Below are 19,028 nucleotides of genomic sequence, written 5' to 3' on the forward strand. Positions count from 1 at the left end.
AGAATTTGATTTCACAGTGCCCATAAACATCAGTGTGCATTCCCAAACTACTAACCAAGTTATTGGAACATAGATCATCCCACGCTTTTTTGCTATCAATATTTTTGGATATGCATTTTTCTTTAAGAGGCAATTAGGAAGACCTTTCATCTCCAGACATTCTGTGTTATCTAATGTGACAAAAGAGAAAGAAATAAACAAATGAGCAATCACTTCTCTCTTTCTCATTCAGAGAAGCTTTGACCTGTGATTAATCGTAGGTGCAGTACACTAAAATTGCTTCGCCAGATGACTAACCACCTCCTGCTTTGCATTTGGCGAGCACGCATGATCAGATATAGTTAAACTTTGTCCATGGCACATGGCACTTGCCAATTGTAAACATTTCCAGAACAAAATATTGGGGGCCAATTCAAAACTGAAACATAAATTGTTCTGTTGTTTATTCCTTCTTCCTCCCTTCCAGGTTTCTGTATGTTAAAGATAAAAAAATTCTCACCATTTTTCCCAAAAGGCTTAGAATTATTTAAGATTTTCTAATAAGAGGGAAAAAACCCAGTGCCATCAAGTCGATTCTGACTCATAATAATAATGAGATATCCAAATAATAATGAATAAATAATAAACCCAAAAAATAATACATAAAAAATATTCAAATAATAATAAGAGATATCCAAACAAAATATATTTTATCCTGGGTAATATATTGTATAGGGGCCAAAGCGTGCCACCTCTTCTGGGAAGGGGCACTTTCCTTCGTGTTTTGGCTAGCGTCCGGCATATTGACCAATCATCACACGGCCAAAAAGTTTAACTCTCAAGGGGAAAAGAGACAGCAAGAGTGAAAGAAAGAGGCATCTTGCTAATCAAACACTTAACCTTTTCTTCCTTGGCATTGTATCAAAGGTATCTTTCACCGTACGTTGGGTCTTAGGTTTTTGTAGTTTCTAGGTCATAAGTTTTGTATGTTACACTGTTAAATGCTCATGTGGGATTAAGGTGGCATTACACCCAGAAGTTGCAGATAATCAAGTAAAATGTAAATGAGAATTGAAAGTAGAAAATGTTCATACCAAGATCCCCTAGTCCGGCACTGGGGAAATAGCATTTTCTCTCTGCGTGTATGGTCAGTGTCCACTGAGCTATACCATCAATGTGCAACAATGATTAACACTTCCTAAATACATAATCCCTTCAGAAATCTGGGAGTAAGGGAAGCTTAATTGTCTCCTGAAAGTCTGGTACCTTTCACCTGCATATAATGCTGTCATAATGCTTTTCTTTTAAATCAGCAAGAGGGAGAGAAAAAGAAAATCAACCAGAGGCATTTGTCGGCAAGATTCCTTAACGTCCATTTCAAAAGTCACGGATTGTAGTTTAAAATGGAAGCCCCCTTTTGAACAAAGAAGGAAAGGTTATGAGAAATACAGTTTGCCATTATTGATGTACAAAGCCAGCTCTGATTGTATCTGTCCTGTAGCTCCCCCACATGCACCACTGGGATATTGCCTAAATCTCTGGAAATAAAAGGAAGAGGCACTTCAGCCATAGCTCTTCCCGTGGCTGCTGAGACCCTAGCTTGACAAGTCACTCAAGTCACACACTCAACCTCTGTTTTTCTCATTTACCACATGTTAGAGACTTTGTCAAGTGGTCTCTGTGTGGTTTACTCAGCTAATGCTAGGAACATGCAAAAGTCATACAAATTATAATTTAAGAGAAGGAAATAATGTCAATTGGCCATTGATTGTTCTTTCCTCTTATTCCAGTGCCTGGTATGAGCATCCAAGTATAATGATTGTTAACTCAAAGAATTTCTGTTTCACTGCACTTTATCTTTGCTGGTAATAAAGTTAGTGGGTTCCGTTTCTCTCTCTCTCTGTCAGTCTCTATCTCCCTCCCTCTACCTCTTCCTCCCTCTTTCTTTCCCTTCCGCCCTCCCCTGCTCTTCTCCCTCTATAGCAGAGGCTAGTACCGTGAAGGAAAAATAGTAATTCACAGTTTAGCACTATGATCTGCCTGCCTTCCTTCAATCTTCATTCTTTAAAAAAAAAAAAATGAGGGATGGAATTAGAGAAACAGAATCATACTTCTTATAGAGAAAAATCTATAATTTTATTCAAAAAAGTGCCAATATAAAGAACATAGTAACACTGATTTTTATCAATAGAATCATTTCCTGATCAGCTATTGCTAATAACAACAGATTAATGTTTATATTTTTTCTCTAGTTTTTTTTTTTTTTTCCCCACAATTGGGAATTATCTCCTCATACCACACCCTTCTTTGTTTGGATTACAAAATAATATTAACTTGTATGAAATTTCTTGCTCTTAGATAGTTATGGGCATGGTAACCTTCCACAAGCCTTCTGTACTGGACACTGGTACTAATGGCTTCAAAAACCTTTGCATTTATACAGATTTCTCCATCCTTTTTTTCCTTATGTCACTATTCATTCCTAAGCTTATTTATCTACATTTTGTTAATTGCAATTTAAAATTCCATCTTAAAAGGTACTCTAGTAATTTTGAAGGTGAGCAGTTATTTCATTGCATTGTCACTCTTTCCAGAAATCAAACCCTCCCTGTCACATATAAATAGATTGCTTGATATACATGCAATATCCTGTCGGTGCCATGCACTCTTTTCTTTAATCTGACTGACATGGCACATAATAAAATTTTCACTTCAATATGTGTCTGTTGCATTTTGCCTAATTCTGGGCTTAGTTTAATATTAGTCAAGAATATTTCCTCCAACAAGACAGGACTTTAAATATACATAAGACACAGTTTATGTTCACACTAAAGCACAAGCTTCAACCCCATTTTTTATTGGTTACTCTGTGATGAATTAAGTCATCTCAAGAAAAGAACTGAAAGCAACAGGGACCAACCCTGTTATCTTTATCCACAAGTCAGGTAGAGTGTGAGTGGGTGAAATTCAACTGCTGTGCTTTACTTTCTCTGAGTGTCAGAGCCGAGACTTGGAGACGTGTGCACGGTGGGAGAAAAATAACCACAAGTGTAACCATAGAGAGTCTCTGGATTTCTTGTAGGCTAACAAGCCTTTTTTTTTTAACAAGCCACATTACTTTATAATGTTTCCAATAACTTATTTATTATATTATTTATATTTATTTTGCATTCCTTTTTACCATGTGTAGGAATGATTTCATTATAAATTCTTCTTAGTAATCTTATCTGAAATATCTTCAAAAAAGCAGTGGTGAAATAAGAAAAAAAATCATTAAAGTGATATATGTATGATTACTAATAGAAGTGTACATATGTATACACACCGTAATATGTACATATGCACTTTTGTGTATATTCATGTCTGGGGGTATATGATTTTATAAATTCAAAGCCAGTAACTTAACTACATTTCCTCCTGGCTTAAAATAATTATAAAACCTTCCAGACATTTACTTGATCCACTCAAAAATACCAAGGAATAGTAATCCATGCACATTTTCTCTGCAAGCTTCTGTTAAGGTTTTGATGTGAATCGCATTTCAGCAAGTATAAAATTGGATCGACACCTCTGATTCTTATATATTCCATAATGCCTTCTTTTTCAAGACAACAGTGCCTGCAATTCCATATTTAAAGTGAGGATCCACACGTTGGTTGGTCTGCATATGTTGCTGTGATATTCCTACCTAGAGATCTCAATAGAAACATATCCAGTAGTACACCACTATAAAGTGCATTGCTGTACTATGGATTTAAAAATCTTACAATACAAAATATGTTTCTCATGAACATGGCAATGTGATCTGAATATAACTCTGCAAATAACAAAGAAAGCTTAAGAATAATCATTCCACCACACCCAAAAATTACTCTGAACTTTTGTTTGTATCAGTATATCTGATATTTATGTATTTATGTGTGCCTTGATTTGGACAACCTTTTTCTCTTTAGAGATTTTTCTGGGGTAAATGTATGTCATGGAAAATCTTTGAAACAGAATTTTGTACCATTTCTATGAAGACACTGAGCACACATTCTTTATATGATGGGCAGCTGGGACTCCCAATGGATGTAGACAATGGATAAAATGAACTACTGGCTAAAACAGATTAGATTCCAAACTCAGTTAGTCCTTGCCTAATTCTATAAAGGTATGTCAGTTAGGGACTTACTTGACCTAAGGAAAAAACAACTCTTGAAACAATATCCTAACTGATTACTTATTCAAGCTGATTATGCTGCAGCTACTGCTCTGTTGGAACAAAATACAGCCACGTAAACTCCGCCCACTCCCTTGGCCAGCCTGCATAGAGAAACTGCCCTTCCAAGGCATTTCATTCAGTGACACCAGCAACAGAAAGATTAATCATAAAACAGAACAGTAGAGCAGAAATGATATCCTGGTTAGACACGTTTCTGTAAGAGTTCCACTTTGCTCTTTTTGAGTGCTTCTGATACGCTTGAAGAGTTTCATGACACAATTGTCCTGATAATCTTGGGATCATCTATAGCTATTAGCTTAATACCATGGGTTTTATTAGATAATTAGTTATGACACTTAAGTGCTGGGAGACATAGCAGAACTAAAAAGTCAAATATTTTGAAGAAATTGGAAAACATATATCCACCAATCTGAGTAGCTAAGCCCTTGTACAAGAAACCATTGGACACACATGCTGGAAGCACTGCATTACAGGTAGATGCTATAACACTCAAATTAGAGGATCCAAAGGAAATGAGAACCGAGCTTAGGTTTCAAAATGGTACTTCAAAAAATGATGCTGGGTCAAGTATTATATAAGCACTCATGCAAGTATGGAGTATAATACAGCAACTTGTTTTTTGAGAAGCTGGGCTCAGTCAGAGGTAAGCCTATTTTTCCCCAAAGGCCGTTGGCAGTTACTGTTAACACACTTCCGTGCCTTCACCAGAGCCTTCAGGAACTGTGGCAGTGCTTGCAAATGTGACACTCATGACAAGTCGGTCTGCTTCTAAAGCATGTCAGGAAAGCTGAACACTGTTAATAATACTAACGGAGAGATTATCTTTAGCTCTGATTTTTTTATTTTTCTCCTTTGAAAATAAAGTGGAAGGTTCATTTTAACAGCCTGCCCTTTTCATAACGGTTGCAGGAAGCAATCGAGCCCTCTCTGCAAAAGCCTTCTTTTTCAAGTTTTCCACTTAATTAAAACAATGCATTTTCTTGGTTAAAAGTGAACTCCTCACTAGTACATTTTGAAAATATAAAAAATAATAGTAGTAAAACTAGCAGCACTCTTTTGTCAAGAGTGCGTATTTGTTAGTTTGTGTGGACAAAGACACAATTATATACTTTTGAAGTACCCATTAAAGAGGCAGCACCGTGCCAGAGTCTCCTTCTAAGAGCTGTCTCTTCTGCAAGGGTCATATTTTTTTTTTTTTTTTATAGTATAGGGTAGGAAACCCTGGTGGCGTAGTGGTTAAGTTCTATGGCTGCTAAACAAGAGATGGGCAGTTCAAATCCACCAGGCGCTCCTTGGAAACTCTATGGGGCAGTTCTACTCTGTCCTGTAGGACCACTATGAGTTGGAATCGACTCGACGGCAGTGGGTTATAGTATAGGGTCGCTATGAGTCGGAATAGACTTGACGGCAGTGGGTTTGGTTTTTTTATAGTATCCAATTAGATGTCATTAATGTGCTAATGTCTTCAGAAAAATATGTCAGCAATATATGTGGAGATTATTCATGACTGGAAAATAAAATTGTTGAAACAAAGCAGATATGATGCAGCGTTGATGTGCCAGTATGTACTGTCTCTAAGCTGATAGGTGGTCCGTAGTAAATATATGATTGAAAAGATAGTAAAGCTAAATCCATTTAAAAAATGACTTCTGAAAGTGCTACATACCAATAGCAACTAAATTCCCCAAAAGGAAGAATTTTTAATGAAATATGATATTATGCAGAATATATATTTCAAGAATTTTGTAATTCTTGGGCAGAGCAGCATCCCCGAGAAATCACAAAAAAGCTTATATTCCCCATTGCATAACAAAGGTTACTTTGTGCCTTTTCTCCTTTGTATGTTTTCTAAAGCTAAAACTTAAATCATTTTATAAGACAAAAAGTAGGGAGGTCAAATTGTTTTCCTTTATCTGAAACGGTTACTGAACCCTGACGTTTGTCTTCTGCACACGCTGGCATTCTGCTTGCCTCTCTCTTTTGTCATGGAGTTCAGCTATAAAGAGTGTTCTTCTTTAAAACTAAGCCTCCCTGTCTCATATGTTCAACTCTGCTCCGTACAACCCAACACAACTTATCACACTCTGACAGCTAATATTTAAAAGAGAACACACACGTATTTTGAGGTTTGATAACTGCTATCAATCTCGATAATGGGTATCCAGTCCAAAATCGTGACAGATATCTAGTGGATTGAGCATCTACCATGAGCAGCTAATGCTGAAGTAAATGAATCAGTGAGGCAGCTACTTCACACCTATAATTAAAAATAAAACAAATAACTGCCGCACAAATAGTGGAAGCCCAAGAATTCTGTATTAAAGTCAAAGGATGAAACTCATAGTCACTAGTTTCTGATTCAGCTTTTGTATTCCTTTGGGTTTTTTTTTTTTTTTAGTAGAAGATTCTAAGATTTTTCGTAAAGATTTTTTTAATGGTTAAAGTTTCAGAACTCCCAGTTCAATTTGTCATTGCACCTTGTTTTCACAGAAGCTGCCTACAGTGAATATACTGAGCTCTGAAACAGCAAGGCTTTGATACTTAGAAAATGCTCCCTTTTAACAGAGTAAATCAAGGTACAGTGACCTCTAAAAGCCAATTGCAGCAGAGAGGATAATGGGTAATGCTATGTAAATTGCCATGTATGCAATTGGGATGTTATTATAGCAAGACCAAATGGTGGTAGCTAATGACATCCGCGTTTAATTTCTAGGTACATTTTACTTTAGGTTTTCATGATTTGAGAATATATCTGTCCGAGACTGTAGCTACACCACATTGATGAGCCTGAACAAAAGGTGCACATCTCTCTCCATTTTCTACTGGGCTTTAAATCAACTAAATTTAGAAGACAGTAGCTGAATAGCCCCCAAAAACCTAATTATTCTATGCACATACATATATATATTAAATTATATTAAACAGAACAATATTAAATTCTGGTTTACAATTTAGAAATAAATGTCCTTACAAAATTTCCCCTAAGGAAAATGTGATGTGTAAGTATCTGGTATTGATCTTTAAATTATTTAGGTACATAAAAGTGAAAGAGGTATAAGCATAAATATGTTTGTTCTGGCATTAGAGTGGCCATCCCACATTTAGCAGTAAATTATCTGAAGATTGAAAGGACCATGTGCATTCTTAACGGCCACTTGTTTTAGGAAGTTCGGTTATTGACTATTGTGGCGTCATTTCTGTACTTGAAATGAGTTCCACTATGGAGCTGGTGCATTTTCACTGAGGTGAAAATAAAATGAAAATGTTTCACTATGAAGCCTTCCCATAACTCTAGTTAGGATTTTAAAAATAAATCATAACAAGAGCTCCAAGAAAATATTTATTGCTCTTCCCATGGATTAGGAGCAATGCTTGCTCCGGACTTGTCATTCAGTGCGAATCACTCAGACCTTGCTAGAAGAATCACGAAAGCATTGTCAAGAATAACACATCTGGAAGAAAAGATTCAATTGGCTCCGAATTTATCAACAATTTTGGGTATTTAGAACAGACTGATATAAGTAAGCAAGAAGTAATTTTTATTCTGCTGAATCTTTTGAGGGTTCGAAATAGATTTAGATTATTTTGTTTTCCTCTGAATTATCTGATTTCTTTAAATATTTCAGTCACACTAGACCTCCTCTCTAAAAATGGCCTTGGAATTTGTATTGCTTACCCCAAAATCTATGCTTCTGCATCTAACTGCTTCTTAAGAAATTGGCCTCGTAGAGAAAATATATACTTATACACACTCCACTTTAAGTATTCTTGCCTTTTTTTTTTTTTAATCATAAGGTTGTCAAATTGCTTATAAGGTGAACTAGAATGCTACCTAGTGCATTGTTCTTGTTAAATTGCCATTAAAGAAAAAAATGTTACTTTCTGTTTTAATAATTATAATCCATAAGTAAAATTTTATAGATGGAAGGAATGTCCTTTTCATATACTGACTTCTGTGGTTCATGTATGCTCACTTGTAGTTATTTTATATCCCATTATTGGTTTAGTTCAAGACAAAATAAATTAAACAATGAATAAGCTACAGATATTTCCCTTGAGGTAAGGCCCTTGATTTTATTTTCCCCTCTTCTTACATAATATTGCAATAATCATCTTTTGAAACTTGTGGCACGTAGTCTATGTCGCTGCTCTGTCTTTTATTCCAAAATATGGCATATGCATAAGTAGTGTTGGACATGAAGACTTTTCATTAAACATGTTTGCACATTAAAATTACTTGAGTAAAATTTTAAACACATTTTGGTTAACATAACCCGTGTGTATTCCTGCAGCACAGATAATCCCCCTGCACACATTCTCCTAGGGACTGTAACAAAGGAGTAGCAATATAAACCAGAGAACAATTCTGCTTGATTTTCCTTTGCAGTCATTTTATCAGGGACCAGGAATATTCTACAGTGGTGCCCAGATGAAGGCTGCGTGCATTCCTCAGCATTGCATTGTGGAAGAAAATGAAAAACCTAATAGCATTTTGATGTATTCCAGTTAGGTTTTCCATTAAGAGAAAAAGGTGATATGTTCACACCATTTGTCAGGAAAAGAAGAAATGAAGAAAATGTTGACAATTTCATTACACTCTGGTTATGGGGTGATCTGAACTTACCTATTACAAGATAAAAAAAAAAAACTATTCCAGATACTATTAGTTGAAAACGTTATTGTTTATAGTTACCATAACTTGAGCTACAACTATAGAGTTGATATAACTGTATAAGCTCAGATTTAAAAGGAGATATTTTATATCACTTACAACCTTGCTCAAAAATTTGTATCCTTTTGAATGCCATAGCATCAAACCAAGCCACACATTGCTGGACATTTCTCTGATAAATCCAGCCCCGAAAAGAGAATAGAGAGATACCATAAAATGATTCAAAGTATATCATTCTTTTCTTGATCTACATATTTATTTAGAAGGTCTTTTTCATTTTCTCACAGTTTTCTCTTTATTATTGACTGTAGGACTCCTGGATTTCCTGCTGAGAATATTCGCCTAGGGAGAACAGTTGCTGTCCATTTAAAATCAAAGTTTAATATCTGAATGTTTTTTCCAGGGTGTCAGAGAGACAAGTGGTAGATACAGTCTGTTCAAGCAGAAACTCAGGATTAAGCACATAGCTTTACTTATGTCTCTTTTACTAATTATAATTATATATGATATTAGGATTTTTTATTTTAAAGCATATTTGCTTTATATATGCATATTTGCCAACGTAACATTTGGTTCTGTGGTTTAGGATAGAAAATATATCAAGAAAATGCATCATACATGTACTTTAAACTGTCACAAGCATGTAAAGCCATATAAGCGTGAGAATCTTATAACCAATTTTTAGTAAAATGACTAATTTATTGAAAAAAAAGTAAATGCTAAGTTTATTAAGTGCCTTTACCTGAAGATTGCCATGCATATGAAACATCTCTCACCAAATGTGTCATAGCAAATATCACCGTGTAAGAGTTTGAGGCCTGGAACACTAACCAGTGCAGAGAGCACAGAAAGGTCTAATTGTATGGCACGTAGAGAAATACTGACAGGTGAACAGGAAACAGAGAGTATGGAAACAGGCAGCAGAGAATGACCCACGTCAGGAGAACTAAGTTGACTGCAAAATAATTTCCCTATCAGTGTGGAAAGTCATATCCACTGACACTGATAGTATCTCCTTTCGCCCTCATGATTTTTGTGCAGTGAATCATATTAGTATGTTCAAAATTATCTGGTACGCGTTCTATGAAGGCAGTTATCAGACTTGCAGATTTCCAATGGAACAGGAAACTCAAGAGGCTGTCTGGTTTATCCACTGTGGTCAGAAAGGCTTCAGGATCCCCATTCAGAAATCAAGCTACTGCACCTGAAGAGGCTAATTTGAAATAACGCATCAGTTTCGTTTTTCACCTACTTCTGTAATCAATGTTTGATATGTTGACTTAGTTACAGTGAAAATGTCATTATCTCAAATAATTCTCATTTATAAGTATTATATAGTACCAAAAACCAAAGGAACTGAGTATAAAATAATCAGAGTATTTTGTCGAAGCTGTGATAATAATATATACCCTATATATATATTTTTTTCATTTGCAAAATACTTTTCTAGACATGATTTCATTTAATCCAAGGACTTATTGTGGTTGATAGTAAGGTCCTTTACAAATATTCAGGCTCTTCCTATTCAGACACATAATAAGTTTTGTACATTCCTGCCTTACTTTGGTTAATGAAATGTGAACAGAAGTGATGTGTATCATACGAAACCAGATGCTTTACGAGCCACTGCGTGTCTTCCCATGTTCTTTTATTCTTCTTCCTTGGTGAGCAGCAGTATTTCTGATAGTGGCTGTTCCATCATATTGCCAGAATAAAGTTGACAATGACTTGGAGTTGAGCCTACTGCTAACCAATAATGAACATATAAAATGAGTGTAAAATTATCTTTTATTGCTTTAAGCCCGTTTATCATTACAATATAATCATATGCTCACTGATATGTTTCTGATACTCTCAGTATTGTTATCATTATATTTCCATGTTAGGGTAATTAAAGATTTAGGAAAATGTAACTTTTCTAAAAAAATAAAATCTAGCCATAAGAGATAACGAAATAACCAAAACATACATTTTCTGAAATAAGATACTATGCTTTTGAAGATTAACAATAACTAAAGCAACTATGCACACATATTGTGATCTATGAGTCAAGAATTGTGGTAAGCACAGTTCTATTAATGATTTTATGTCGTTGTTGTTGTTAGGTGTTGTCGAGTTGGTTCCAATTCATAGTGACCCTGTGTACAACAGAACGAAACATTGCCCAGTCCTACACCATCCTCACAATCATTATGCCTGGGCCCATTGTTGCAGCCACTGTGTCAATCCATCTCATTGATGGTTTCCTCTTTTTTGCTGACCCTCTACTTTACCAAGCATGTTGTCCTTCTCCAGGGATTGATCCCTCCAGATAACATGTCCAAAGTATGTGAGACATAGTCTCTCCATCCTTACTTCTAAGGAGCCATTCTGGCTATATTTCTTCCAACACAGATTTGTTCATTCATTTAGCAATCCATGGTATAGTTAATACTCTTTGCCAACATCATAATGTAATTCAAAGGAGTCAATTCTTCTATGGTCTTCCTTATTCATTGTCCAGCTTTCACATGAATATAAGATGATTTAAAAAACACCATGGCTTGGGTCAGGTGCCACTTAGTCCTCAAGATGGCATCTTTGCTTTTTAACACTTTAAAATGGTCTTTTTCAGCAGATTTATCCAATGCAATGTGTCTTTTGATTTCTTGACTGCTGCTTCCTTAGGTATTGATAGAGTATCCAAGTAAAATGAAATCCTCAACAACTTCAATATTTTCTCCATTTACCACAATGTTGTTTATTGGTCCAATTGTTTTCTTTATGTTGAGGTGTAATCCATACTGAAGGCTGCAGCCTTGGATCTTCATCAGTAAGTGCTTCAAGTCCTCTTCACTTTCAGCAAGCAAGGTTGTGTCATCTGCATAACACAGGATGTTAATGAGGCTTCCCCCAATCCCAATGCCTTGTTAGCTTCTCAGATTATGCGATCAGCATACACACTGAATAAATATGCCGAAAGGATACAGCACTGATACACACCTTTCCTGAGTTTAAACCACATTGTCTCCCCCTGTTCTGTTCGCACAACTGCTTCTAGATCTATGTACAGGGTCCTCATGAGCACAAATAAGCATTCTGGAATTCCCATTCTTTGCAATGTTATCTATAATTTGTTGTGATCCACACTGTCAAATGCCTTTGCATAGTTAATAAAACACAGGTAAACATCTTTCTGGTATTCTCTGCTTTTAGCCAGGATCCATCTGACATCAGCAATAATATCCCTGGTTCCATGTCCTCTTCTGAATCCCGCTTGAATTTCCGGCAGTTCCCTGTTGATATACTGCTGCAGGAGCTTTTGAAGGATCTTCAGCAAAATTTTACTCGCATGTGATATTAATGATATTGTTTGTCAATTTCTGCATTTGGATGGATCACCTTTCTTTGGAATAGGCATAAATATGGATAGCAGTCTTCCAAATTTCTTGGCATAGACCAGTGAGCACTTCCAGCATTGCATCCATTTGTTGAAACATCTTAATAGATATTCTGCCAATTCCTGGAGCCTTGTTTTTCACCAATGCCTTCAGTTCAGCTTGGACCTCTTACATCAATACCATCAGTTCCTTATCATATATTACTTCCTGAAATGTTTGAACATCGACCATTTTTTTTTATGTAGTCATTGCAATAATCATCTGAGACAGGTGAATTTTGTATCCATTTTCAAAATGAGAAAATTGAGGTTTAGTAAGGTTAAGTCGCATAGTAAAGGTGCTAAGTCTTGACACACAATTTGTTTTCAGATCAGTCTGACTGTAGGTTTTCTTTATCATAGCCAGTACATTTCATTTCCTCCACAAAATGTCTGGATTCCAATTTGTAAAAATTTAAGTAAGAACCTAGAAAAATCACCTTCTCCTAATCAGCATTACAATGAATCTTTCGTGGCAGAACTTTCTTTAAATATTTAAAATGTATTCTTTTAAATTCTCCAACTTCTTTTCACTTGCTGTTTTTGGCCAGCTGAGTTTCAGTGGGAATCAAGTGAAAAAATTAGGAGCAAAAAAAAATAGACCAAATACCTGTTACATATTAGCATCATGTGAGACAGGGTTTATCAGATATGTGGGTCAACTTCAGAATTTTAATGTGCCTCTTATTCTAAAATCTAACTGAAGGCTCTAAAACGTTACACAGTCAGGAAAAACTCATCATCCTTCTACCCCTCCTACATCCTTTCTTATTTTCTCAGCCTGGTCTTCACGGTTCTTACTATGTTAAAAGTTAGCCCACTGGTCTTACTTGTTAATTTCAATATCTGATTAATTTGTAATACTTTTAGTTGAATCTTCTGTGGTGTAATTCTGCACTTGAAGGTCAAGCCTTGTAAATATATTTTAAATCCAGTGCTATTACAAAAGGTTTGATGTCAGAGTGTTTTACCTCTCAAAGTAAATAATGCAATAAGAAAAGCTAACGAAAGAATGTGAAAAGAACGTTCTTAAATAGCATTTAGCTATTTTTTTCCACAAATAATTTACCATTATTCTGCTCTCAAACATACATACAATGTCACATCGACATAGGCTCTCAGAACTCTCTGCACAGAAGAAATAAACAGGCAGTTCAGATAAACTACCTTCACTTTTTAAAATGTCAATGTGAGATCTAAACGTGTCCAGTGGTATTATTCAAGATGTGCCGCAAAAGCTTGGCCTTTAGAGTTTCCTAGCTTCTGGCATTTATTCTCAGCTTCCCATCCATGGGCAAAAGTAAAGTGAGTTAGAGACATTATGACAAAGGGCCAGGACAAACCTTCAACCATTACTGTAATTCTGTATGGTAAGTATCAGCCCATCTACCTTGGGTGGATTATGGCTGCTCAGACCAGATGGTAGCCCTGGATTGGACACAGAAATAGGCAAAAAAGAAAAAACTGCAATTTTCTTTTCACCCACAATATTCTCTATGATGTCAATGCTCTGTGGACAAGAGCATTTCACATAAACTGGAAAAGCCATCTGAAACACTCATTAATAATGAAAAATTAATACTTGAGGAACATCCTACAGTTTACAAAGGGTTTTTCTTAAGCATTATTTATTTTATTCCTCTAAACAGAAAGTGAAAATTACTATCATCATCTTGCAGATTAGGTTATAGAATGTTGAAGAGATTAACTGAACCCAACTCCAAATCCCGATATTTTAGACTGTACTAAAAAAAAAAAAAAAATTTTTTTTTTTTTACCTAGATATTCAACTACACTTCTGATCATTTGTCATCTTGTGTAAAGGCTTATAGAAATGCTTCTGCCCCACTAATGCAATCAAAGGGATATAGTGTAGTCTATGGGAAATAATCATAGATAAGACAATAGCTATGCAGAGAGAATATTCCAAATGTGAGAGTATAGAAAAATTATAGAAAACCATGTTAAATTAATAAATTTAAAAGTAATTGGAGGAAAGAGAGAGAAATTTAGTATATTTCTGTTGCGTGACAAGCCCTGTTCATCCCCACGATATGTGAGCATCAGCACCCACGTTGTCAATACCTTCTGAGATCTAATTAATTTTTTTTTTAACAATGCCAGAAAGGGTTGTTTAACTTTAGAGATTTTTCAAGATCAACAAAAGAATAATTGAAACTGCCACATCTAAATAAAATTATATAAAATTTTCTTTTTGGTTAATTTAAATATAATAAAATTTTAACCAACAATAAATTATATAAATCTTAACTTACAAGTTCTTCACAGTTAGTGTTATGGATTGAATTACGTCTCCCCCAAAATATGTTTTGAGTTTCTAATCCATGTATCTATAACTATGACTCTGTTTGACAATAGATTTTCATTTTGTTATGTTAATGAGGTTGTACCAGAGTTGGGTGGGTCCTAAATCTAATAGTTTCTAAGCTGTGTCTTATAAAGAGCAGAATAAACAAAAATACACACAGGGAGAAGAATTTGGTACCAGAGAGTAGGGGTGCTGTTTTAACAAATACCTAAAATGCAGAAGGGGATTTAGAACTGCGCAGCACTGGGGGAGTTTGGATAGACTTGCTAGTAAGAGTCTAGATTGCCTTGAAGAGATTGTTGGTAGAATTGTGGCTATTAAGGGCAATTGTAATGAAAGCTGAAAAAGAAATGAAGAATCTTGTAGAGAAAGCTTACATTATAATGAACAGAATGTTGATAGAAATGTGGATGTTGAACGTGCTTCTGGTGAGGCTTTATAAAGAAATGATGGACTTGTCCCTGGGCAGAGGAGAAAAGGTGATCCTTATAAATTGGCAAAGAAGTTGTCTGAATTATATTCAATTGATTCGTGGAAAGCAGAACTTGTAAGTGATGGACTTAGATATTTGTCTGAGGAGATTTCTCGTGCTTTCAAGACTTCTTAAGTATTGTAAAGTAGACACAATTAAATTTGTTGACTATTTCTGAAATAATTCATTTTTTAAACCATAATAATGTGATACCATCAAGAGTCTCTCCCCATCAGTATTTTTCATCAGATTGTGTTCACCTAATTTCTTGACCTGAACATGTGCCTACATAAGAAGCTCTCTCTATGGCTGTATGATAGGTTTTCATTTGAACTACAGTGGAAAAAAAAAAAAAAATTAAAAGTTAACATTTAAAAATGAAAGACTTGAGAATCACTTTTGGAATAGCTAAGACCTCTGAAAATCTGCTGCTCCATAAAGCAATGAATACAATCAAAAAATATAAAAAATCAACTTTTCCAGAAATCTGAAAATTAGCCAAAAGCTTTAATCTGAGGTATATTTACTCAAGAAAAACAGAAAACTATCAGTAAAACCAGTTATTTTGTGGCATTTTTATGTGCCCTATAGCCATCTCTTTCTTCTCAACTTCACAAGACCCTCTAAAACCAGTGGTATTGCAAGGTAGATGTGAAATCTAGCAGTCTAGCAGTCCCTAAAGGGTGAAGAATATAATTAAAAAACAAAAAACCTAGGGCCGTATAATTGTCACTATTTGACATGTCATGTGCTTTCTGAACAAGCACCATTCACAGGGCTCTTATTTATCTGATTAGACTCAGAACTTGTTAAGTTGGAAAAATCCTTCCCTCTGAGCGTTTGCCAAAAAACAAAGCAACAACAATTACAAAAACACCAGTGACAGTTTTTTTTTGTTGTTGTTGTTTGTTTGTTTTTAATTGCAGAAGCTGAGACAATACCAGCTGGGGTAAAAAAGAGACTGACCAAAAGCCTTAGATGGAAAACCTGGGGAATGAGATGTCCATTAGGGAGCTTTAAACAGTGTCAACAAATTTCTAGGGATAGAGAGGATCATAAGCATGTGGAAGAGTACATGCAGGCCCAGGAAAGATCTAAAAATGCCCTAATCTCCCACCTCTGGTTGACCTCAAGACTCTGTACAATCAGGAACTGAAGGCTAAGGCAGAGCTGTAAACTGTTAGAGTGTTGAAGGCATGCCCCAACACCCCAGCACACACACTGCAGAACTCTTGGTAAACAGTTATGTGGAATGGGGGGTGGGAAGGAATGAAGAAAAATGAGCAGAACTTCAGAGAAATGTGAAAAACCTGCAATCATACTAAGATATGCATAATGGGAGCACTGAAAGAGAGGCAATAGAAAGAATAAAGAATATTTGAAGAAATAAAAGCTGAAAAAAATCTCTAATGAAAAACATCCAAGAGCCTCAATGAACTCCAAGTAGGATAAACTCAAAGACAAATCATAGTAACACCCAGAAAAATCATAGACAATGTGTAGAAAGAAAAACAAAACAACAAAAAAAAAGAATCTTGAAGGCGGTAAGAGAAAAAAATGACCCTCAAGAATATTAACAGCTAATTTTACAGCAGAAATCATGGAGACCAGAAAAAAAAAAAAAAAGGATAAATTATTCAAAGTGCGGAATGAAAATAATGTCAATTAAGAATTTTTTATTCATCAAAACTATGCTTTGAAAATGAAGGAGATATTAAGAACTTCCCAGACAATTATTTGCTAGCAGACCTGCCCTACGAGAAATACTAAAGGGAATACTCCAGACAGAATTGAGATTTTGAAGAGAAGGAGAAGCTGCAGCACAGTATTTTAATTTTGGGAAAATTGAATAACCTAGTAAAAGAGTGGATATGAGAAATCAGTGAAAGAAAGAATCTTCTCCATCTGTAACTGAAAATGTTGGAGGAAACATTTTTACATTATTAGGACCTTACAGATCAGGAATACACATGAAAGGTGCTCATGTTGACGCATTCTGTGTCGCACCAAGACATGTTGCCCCAGGTGACTTTTTCACCTCATTCTATGATAAACTGAAATTACAGGGAAAAAAATCAAATATCGAAGAGCTATGGAAGAGGTATTTGTGCCAGTTATCAGACTGTATTTTGATGGGATAGAGACTGATATTCATTTGTAAGATTAGCACTGCAGACTATTCCAGAAGATTTGGACTTAACAAAATAACAGGCGGCTTAGAAAGTTAGATATAAAATGCATAAGACATCTTAAAGGTTGCAGGGTAACTGATGAAATTTTACATTCAGCACTGAACATTGACAACTTCGGGGTAACTCTGAGAGCTATCAAACTGTGGGCCAGATGCCACAACATCTATTCCAATGTATTAGGTTTCCTTGGTGGTGTTTCCTCGGCTATGCTAGTAGCAAGAATTGCCAGCTTTATCCAAATTCAATAGCATCAACTCTTGTACATAAATTTTTCTTGGTATTTTCTAAACAGTATGTGTAAAGATTATATTAAAATAAAATTGATGGTAGACAAAAAGAAGTCACTAAAGAGTAGCTGAATTCATACCGAGAAATCAAAAGCATTGGCAAAAGTAACTATACAGGTAAATTTAAAATATATTATAACTGTATTTTTGTTTGCAACTGTATTTCTTCTTATTTAAATGACAATCACATAAAACATAATTTATGAACCTGTAGTGATGGTCTCACAATGAATAAAAATGTAATTTATGTGACAATAAAAACACAAAGTTTGAGGAAGTAACAAATGAATTGGAGTAATGTTTTTACATGTCATTAAAATTGTTGTTGTTGCTGTTGTTAGCTTCTTTCAAGTTAGCCCCTGACTCATGATGACCCCGTGTACAACAGGATTGAACCATTTTAATCCATAAGGTTTTTACTGGCTGATTTTCAGAAAAAGATTTTGAGGCCTTTCTTTCTAGTACATCTTAATCGGATAGCTCTCCTGAAACCTGTTCAGCATCACAGCAACACACAAACCCAGAAGGCTTCACTAAAAAATTCTACCAAATGTTCAAAGAAGAAATAATACCAATCTTTAACAAACTCTTACAATAAGTGCAAGAGGAGCAAACACTTCCCAGCTCATTGATGCAACAATAAATAAAAAATCAAAGACTTCACACACACACACAAAAAGAAAACTGGAGACCAATATTCTTTATGGACATAAAAACCCAGTGCCTTCAAGTCGATTCCGACTCATATGGACATATGAACATAAAAAAAAGAGGCAAATATTCTCACCAACATAATAGCAAACCAAATCCAGGAACGTATAAAAAGGATTATATGCCAGAACCAAGTTAGAATTATCCCAGGAACACAAGGTTTGTTTAAACACTTGTGATTACGAATTGAGAACAAAGAAGAAGAAGAAAAAGGAGAGCTAATAAATTACTTGAAATAATTAGATTTAATGACAGAAAACTAAAAGTGCTTGACAATTTATTATGAATGAAATTAACCAATCAAATTGTATTGTATTGTCATTCTTAATCGGTTACAATTCTGAAGGTACAAAACAGGTATGTTTCTCCCTTTTGAGTTGTGGCAGCAGTCTCCTTTTGAAATTTTATTTGGTTATATTTTTCAAACGTTCATATGAAATTTGATGAAAGATGACAAACCATTTCTGACTGAGAGTCGACATAGGAGCTTGCCGCTTTTGTTTCTAAAGAGTGGATAATTAAACAAATTATTAATTAATTAATTAATAATTAAACTAATATATTAAATATACTTAGCCTATGCTTATCTCTTTTTGGAGCCCCAGTGACACAATGGTTAAGAGCTCAGCTGCTAACCAAAAGATAGACAGTTTGAATCCACCAGCTGTTCCTTAGAAACCCTATGGGGCAATTCTGCTCTGTCCTGTAGGGTTTCTACAAGTCAGAATTGACTCAATGGCAAC

The 19,028-nt window shown here is 35.2% G+C and overlaps 1 pseudogene; it reads left to right on the top strand.

Annotated features, from left to right (window-relative positions):
* Positions 1-17,695, top strand: part of LOC104845741 (poly(A) polymerase type 3-like) — a 51,247-nt pseudogene extending 33,552 nt beyond the window's left edge.
* The last annotated feature ends 1,333 nt before the right edge of the window (positions 17,696-19,028 follow it).

Source organism: Loxodonta africana, chromosome 14 (genome assembly GCF_030014295.1).
Source record: "Loxodonta africana isolate mLoxAfr1 chromosome 14, mLoxAfr1.hap2, whole genome shotgun sequence".
Taxonomy (NCBI): domain Eukaryota; kingdom Metazoa; phylum Chordata; class Mammalia; order Proboscidea; family Elephantidae; genus Loxodonta; species Loxodonta africana.